A 7,651-nucleotide genomic window follows, 5' to 3' on the forward strand; every position below is an offset into this window, starting at 1 on the left:
TCCTTATCTCCCTCTAGGTGCTCCAGGAACCTGCAGCGGCGAGGGAGCTGCTGCCGCCCGCGGGCAGGAGCCGGAGCCGGAGCCGGAGCCGGAGCCTGAACCGAAGCCCGCCCGGCACGCTGGAAGGGGTTTTCTGATGGAAATCGCTGTTGGCATAAATTGCCGCTAAATTTCTGAAGATGCACTGTTAGCGGTGCTGAGCGTCACTTCTGAGCATCTCTTGGTTTTGTCATACTGGTTCGGAAAGTTCGGGACTTTTTGCCACCCCGTTCCTCGAAGAATTCCTCTCATTCAGTAAAATGAAGCAAATCCACTATTTCCTTAGCCAAGTGGTGTGATAAAGGCCTGCCTGTCTTAATTTATACTTTTTCTTTGCACCTCAGTTGTTTTGAGTGAGTGTGAAACTTCATAGCCAGGATGGACATCTGGGGTATGAACTGAGAAGAGTCTCTGATTTCTTTCTGTTCTTATTTCTGATTCTTTTTAGTAGTTTTCAGTAAGTTACAAACAGAAGAACTATGTTAATTCAGCATTGTTTGAATTAGTATTTTTTACTCGAGAGCAATGTTCTTGATACACAGGTTGTAGAAACAAAACTTGGTAGTGATTGTGGGAAGAAGTAATTACTAGGGATCATTATAACTCTTTGCTTGGGATGTTGCATTTAAATTTTTTTAAGTGTTAAACTCAGGAAATCAAGAATGTGAAAACTATAAAGACCAAAATTAAGATCAGCCTTGAAAGCTGAAGTTGCTATATCATCTCCTCTGCATTTCCATTTTAATGGGGCCTACAATTACCTGATTATATGTCCAGTGTCCTGCAGGATCACACCCTCTCTGAAGTGCACATGTATGTGCCGGGAGTGAAAATTAAAGGATCGTAGAATGAGAAAGCATTTCATTTGAAATGGGATTCAAGAGTTGGATTTTACTCCAACTATGCTGAAGTTAAACTTTATGTGCTATTAGGCAAAAACTAGAACATCCACATTTTCCAGCTTCCCATTCCTTTTGAGGCACAAGTTGATGGTTTTATTGTTTGTTATTTTCCTCTGCAGTTGCTTCTCTGGCAGAGTGGGAGCTTGAAAGGATACACTGATCATGTTCCTTAATATTGATTTCACAGTTCAGCATTTCATATAATGATTAATGGTAAGAAGCTATGCAGCAATACAGGGTTCACGTTAGACAAAGTAGACTTGTGTCAGTAATGAGCAATGAATGCAAGACTTTACAAACATGCATAGTTTTTATACGTGCCCTTTTAAAAATACTGGGCAGAATAGCCAACAGTAGTGCTGCCTGATGCTATCAGTAACAGTTTGTGTGTGTTCAGTAAACAGGAACTGTTCAAAAGTCCACTATCGTGGAGGAAACCCAGAAGAAGGAAGAAAACCCGCAACTTTATGAACTGGTTTCTTAACTGAAAGAAAGTGAAATACTAGGCTTTTTGTCCCACTGAAGTTTGCAAAGACCTTACAGAGGTGTAGAAAATTAATGGATTTATTACTTGTTACTTACATTTTTATGCCTGCAGTAAACGTAGACAGAAAATATTAACAGTAATGTAAGCTGTGAAGAGGACAGTGCACAGAGGGCTCCTTATTTCTGTGATACTGTATGTACCATCTGTGCCAGGTTTTAGAAGAGTCTGGTCAGTACCGAATACGATCACACAACCAGTAGACAATATGCTGGCAGCCTGTTTCTCTGTAATCTTATTCTGTAATTACCAATATAATTTTTAAAGGTTGCAGTTTGGCATCTTCCATGCTATTCTCCCAAGATCTGTAAAATCGGGTTCCTCATGTTTATCCAGGGTGCTATTGACTTCTCCTGGGCTCCAGAACACCACAGAGATCTTTGCAAAGTGCTCTTGGCAGATGGTATAAAGATAGTTCTGGCAGGGTTTCTTTATTGCTTCAACCTGTAAGATGAGTTTCCAGAGACCATGGTGTAGGCATAAAATGAAATCAACTTGAGGATAAAAAAGTATCTGTGTTCATTATTAGCAGAAGCAAATTTATTCCTTTACATGAGGGGTGAGGAAAAATTCTAATGGAAATGTTCCTTTTGAAAATGGGGAGCATGCCAGAACACAGGGAGTTTCGTGTCTGACTTTTAGAGTCTGTGGCAAGAATGTATAAACTAGTGAGCTCCCATCCTTGTCCAGGCTAGCAGTGTTTTGTCCGCAGTACTTTACAGTGCAGTATATTGTCACGGCTGCTTTGCCAGCGTCGTTGCTGACTCGTGGAAAAGCAGGCAGTGCCCACATCCTCCACAGCCCCAGCCACGCAAGCAGGTTAACAGGGTCTGTCAGCAGCCACAGAAGTGCTGTGTTGCAGGAGGTTGTTTCTCTGTGGCTCTGACCGTTTATGAAACCATTCATGGGCAACCTTCCCGCTCAGTTTTTGTGTCTGCAGTTGCAGTGTGTCTGTGGAAAAGACGAGGAGTCCCTCAGGCTCGGAGATGAGTTCGATCTGCAGTGCATGGAAGAGATCTGTGCTGTCTGTGCTTCTGAGAGGCTGAGAGAGCAGATGGCTGTTGGATGGTACCAGAGTACCTGAGGGGAACCTGCTGTGGAAGTGCCAGCCCTAGCTGCAGCCACTGCATTTCCCTGTCAGTGCTGGGAAGGTAGTCCATGACAGAGTCCCATACAAGGTCTTTCATAGTGTGGGGTAGCTTTCCTTTGCACAGAGCATTTGATTGATGTAGTGTGTATGTATGGGCAGCTATGAATAGTTGTCATTTGGTTTATGCAATCAAGTTCTTCCTCATTTCTCTCTCTTTTCTTATATTTTCTGTTCTTTCCTGGTTGCTTTGTTTGTGATACCACCTCATCCAATCCTGTTCGCAGCAGCAGTGCCAGTTATGGATAGCTCTTTCTTATATCCTGACTGTGAAGAGCTGAGAGCCTCGGGAGGGTTGTGCAGAGACATACCAAACTTAGGGGTATTGTTAAGGGCTTTATTTAAATTAGTATGTAAAATAAAAACAGAATGTTAAAAAGTGTGTGAAGCATGATGACCAAACAAGGCAAAAAAAGGTGCATGAATGTTTCTATTTTAGAGTGCATCCCAACTGAAGAGTTCCTAGGTATCTATAGTCCAACTTTTCTCAAAGGTTTCCTTCCCACAGCAGTGTGCTTCTTTGTCGTGGATGCTTCCTTTTCCTTTGTGGAGAAGGAATGGCTCCAAATTCACCTAAAAGCTGGGCTGCCATTCAGTGGAATCTTGGTTGGCTGGAAAGTTGGACAGAGAGAAACTAATGAAATTCAGCAAGGGTAAGTGTAGGGTCCTGCACTTGAGGAGGAATAACCCCAGGACAGGCTGGGGCTGACCTGCTGGAGAGCAGCTCTGCAGAGAACTGGGAGTCTTAGTGAATGACAAGCTGACCATGAGTCAGCAGTGCCCTTGTGGCCAGGAGGGCAAAGAATGTCATGGGGTGCATTGGGACAAGTGTGGCCAGCAGGTCGAGGTGATCCTCCCCCTCTACTGGGCCCTAGTGAGGCCATACCTGGAGTATTGTGTTCAGTTCTGGTCTCCAAAGTTCAAGGAGGACAAGGAGCTACTGGAGAGGGTACAGAGGAGGTCCACAAAGATGATTACGGGTTTGGAGCATCTCTCAGATGAGGAGAGACTTTGGGAGCTGGGACTGTTTAGTCTAGAGAGGAGAAGACTGAGAAGGGATCTCATTAATGAATGTAAATATCCCAAAGGTGGGTGACAAGTGGATGGTGCCGGACTCTTTCCAGTGGTGCCCAGTGATAGGAAGAGGAGCAATGGCCATAGATTAAAACACACAAAGTTACACCTCAACATGAGGAAGAACTTTTTTACATTGAGAGTGGCAGAGCAGTGAAACAGGTTGCCCAGGGAGGTTGTGGAGCCTCCCTCTCTGGAGACATTCACTCACCTGGACTTGTGCCTGTGTCACCTGCTCTGGGTGACTCTGCCTTGGCAGAGGGGGTTGGACTACATGTTCTCCAGTGGTCTTTTCCAACTTCAACAAGTGTATGATTCTGTAAAATATAAATACAGGAAGGGGCTATAAGCTGCAGTCCATGTAGGAATTATGTCTGTATTCCTCACTAGGACAGGATCCAAGTCCTGGAGCTTGCAGCAGGTCACACTGACAGAACTAGAGCTGTCACGGGCATACATGGTCCCCTGGTATGAACTGTGCAAAGCCTGTCTCCTGCATTGCTCCAGGTCAGCTTAGCATGGATACTGAGATGTTCTGCCAGCAGCAAGGCAGCAAAGCTCCTCACTGTCTGATTGCCAGGAGAGATTGCTTTGCCCTCCTGCCTACTCACTCTCACGAGTTTCTCAGTGCACTAAGCTGTTTCCAGGGAATGCTGCTTACAGCAAGTCTGGCTCTGTACCAGGCTTGGTTCTGGTTTTGCAGCAGTGCCGAGATTATAGAACGCAATACCTGTGATTCAGGAGAAGGCCTAAGGGAAAACAGAAGAGAGGGCATCCAAGGTGAAAGCAGATGCAAAGTGTGATGGAAAGAGAGCTGACTATGGTGAGACTGGAAAGAAGGAGCAGGGTCCAAGCCTGGATTTGCAGAGGAGCAGCTGCAGCCAGGTGCTGTGAGCTCAGGAGTCAAGGAGTGGGAAGGGACCTGTGGGGTGGTCTGGGGAATTCTGATACAGGCACCTTCTGCTTGATCTGATAGAAAAATGGTTAGCCAAAATATTTAGAACAAATTTTAATGGACAGATAATTTATAAATCAGATTGGCACTTAGCTAACTGCAGATTTTTTTAGTGTGCTCCTTCAAGACCGAATGCAATTTTATGGGTACAGTCAAACCTGGTTTAGGATAAAGGGAAAGAGTGGAATTTAGCTCTTTTTATGAGTCATAGATCTGTTAATAGGCCAGTTAGGTACAAAGCTTAACAGGTATTCTGAAAAAAAATTGTATCTCCAAGTCTTTAAGAAGTGAAGTGTAGAAATATCTTCTGAATAAGCAAGAAATTAAGAAGTTTAGAAGGGAAAAGGCTGAATTTGTATGGAGCCCTTAGAGGATTAGAAGAGTGAGCTTATCGGTAGAAGCTTATGTGATACGTAAAAAGAGGCTCTGTAGATACAAGCTAAGCTATATGGTATGCAGAAGACTGCCACCAAAGGATATATGAGGAGGGAGATTCTTTTATATTTGATCTTTGTGCAAAAAGCTTAAGTGCTTGTAACTTTGTTGGTTTTGGATGCTATACAGAGAAATCCTTTTGTTTGAATTGTAAACAGCTTGGGAGTTAAATGTAATTTCACTGGTAACTGAACACCATGGCTGTGGAGACTCTGAACCACAATGCATTTCAGCTTAGGAAATGCCCAGCACTTGTGAATTGCACTGAAGCTGTACAGAGCAGTCTGAGACAGTGTTATAAAAATCAGGGAAAGCAGAAAAATCTGCTGGTGACAGCAAGGAAACTGCTGTGCTGACAATAAAGCAATGGGGAAGACGTCAAACTGCAGGAGTATAAGGGATTTTATGGCAGCTGTCAAGTACAGCCTACACTTTGATCAAATAAATTACTTAACTTAGCGTGGAGTAAAGTTTAGGGGTCCAAGATAAAGAGATTATAGTAATGACCTGATAGTAATTTCTGGTCTTGTGCGCAGAAGTTAAAGTATGTAAAGTAAGTAAAAATGCTATCAAATTAGAACAACATTTACATATGAGTTGTAAATATCCACTAGCATGAAATACCCATTCCCTTTATAAAGGAACTGATGACATATAAGTACAAGGCTGTGAAAAGCTGTATTTTAAAGCTTTGTGGAGAGTCTTCTTTAAAAGTCTATTATATATTGCCTGAGAGGTTTAACTGCTGATGGATTCTAACAGAGCCTTCCAGAAAGGGTTGTGATGGTAAGACCATCTCAGCTAGGCAGAAGTTCATTTTAACACCATGCTGGTTAACAGAGGCACCTCCCAGAGTGGTCACAGATTTTCTGTCCACCCAAAACAAGCCAGTATATTCTCTTGTTTCCAGAATTGCAGGAAGCTGCAGAATTGACAGTAAATGTTACCAGTTCCTCAGCAGTTGGGTGGCTATCACAGCTGAAGAGAGTTTTTGCTCCTCTTGCCATGCTTATTTCTGGTCCCACACACCTCTTCCCCTAGTTGTACCAGCACAGCTAATCATGAAGCTCTTCTGCAAACTGAGCCAGTTGAAGCAGGTTTATGTCCCTGTGTGGTGCTGCCCACCTTTAGCTCTTTAGCTTGGTACAAGCCCAAACCTGCCTGATCTCTCTGCAACATATCCCCAGCTGTGTTTCCACCTCCTCCATGCAGACTGGGGAGCTCATCCATCTGAAAACTAACCCAGCAAAGCAAACAGAAAACATTGGGGATAGCATGCAGGTTCAGTATTAAACTGCTCTTTTGGATGGCAAATTTGATTTTCTTCCTAATTGAAGTTGCTGTGTCCTAAGGAACTGGATATCGTGTCATGTCATGGGCTGGGACTGAGAGTCAAGAACACTTAAAGGCTTTTAAGTGTTGTCCCTGTCCTACATTGTGAAACTGCCCCCTGTGCTTCCTATTGCAGCTCCAGTATAGCTTCACAAAGGAGTGTGAATACCCTCAAGAAAAGTGCTTGTGCTCTTTGAATATCTGAGGGTGGTTACCTGAAAAGGAAGTAATAAACCCCAGGTCTTCCCATAAAGCATGCATTTGAAGAAGGCAATCTAAAAGTCTAGGGTGATTCAGCGCTCCTGGCAAAAGTCCTCAAAATTTGCATTGGTGCACTTGGCATGCCTTTTGCAGCCCCAGTGTCCCTGGAACCGTAGGCTTTATGGTTTTCTGAACCCTAGCCTTTCTTGAAACTCATGGTAATTAGTTTCTTTTGGCTTTTCCCTCTCTGCCACACCCATATCGTGGTTTTTATCTTCTATGCTCCCTTAATTAAGTTGCCACTGGTTCACCTTGTTGTTAATATTAATAATGCTGGTTTTTGTGTTATGTGAAATATATATAGAATTACAGAATCGTAAAATCACGGAATTGTTCAGGTTGGAAAAAACCTCTAAGATCACTAAGTCTGGCCATTAACCCAGCACTGCCATGTTCAGTAAACCTTGTCCCCAAGTGACATATCCACATTTTCTTTAAAGACTTCAGGGGTGGTAATTCTGTCAGTTCCCTGGGTAGCCTGTTTTAATGCTTGACAACCTTTTGGGGAAGAACTTTTTCCTAATATCCAATCTAAACCTCCCCTGGTACAACTGGAGACCATTCCCTCTTGTCCGATTGCTTGTTACCTGGTAGAAGAGACTGACCCTCAGGTGGCTACAACCTGCTTTCAGGGAGTTGTAGAGAGCAAGAAAGTCTCCCCTGAGCCTCCTTTTCTCCAGGCTAAACACCCCCAGTTCTGTCAGCTGCTCCTCACAGGATTTCTGCTCTAGACCCTTCACCAGCTCTGTTGCCCTTCTCTGGACACATTCCAGCACCTCAATGTCCTTGTAGAGAGGGGCCCCAAACTGAACACAGGATTTGAGGTGTGACCTCACCAGTGCCGAGTACAGGGGAACAGTCACTTCCCTGGTCCTGCTGGCCACACTGTTTCTGATACAGGCCAGGATGCCACTGACCTCTTTGGCCACCTGGGCACACGCTGGCACATGTTCAGCCAGCTG

The 7,651-nt window shown here is 44.0% G+C and overlaps 1 long non-coding RNA gene across 2 annotated transcripts; it reads right to left on the reverse strand.

The window, feature by feature from the left end:
* Positions 1-3,154: 3,154 nt before the first annotated feature.
* Positions 3,155-6,132, reverse strand: LOC121661918. 2 transcript variants are annotated; one of them, XR_006015124.1, is made up of 4 exons: positions 6,044-6,132; positions 3,918-4,023; positions 3,519-3,680; positions 3,155-3,243 (listed from the first exon to the last, which is right to left on the reverse strand). It is a non-coding gene; the product is annotated as an uncharacterized LOC121661918 (long non-coding RNA). The 2 variants fall into 2 exon arrangements; XR_006015125.1 differs by lacking the exon at positions 3,519-3,680 and having other exon boundaries at positions 3,160-3,243.
* Positions 6,133-7,651: the final 1,519 nt, after the last annotated feature.

Source organism: Corvus kubaryi, unplaced genomic scaffold (genome assembly GCF_017639235.1).
Source record: "Corvus kubaryi isolate FWS band 111438036 unplaced genomic scaffold, C.kubaryi_AGA036_p1.0 37216, whole genome shotgun sequence".
NCBI lineage: Eukaryota > Metazoa > Chordata > Aves > Passeriformes > Corvidae > Corvus > Corvus kubaryi.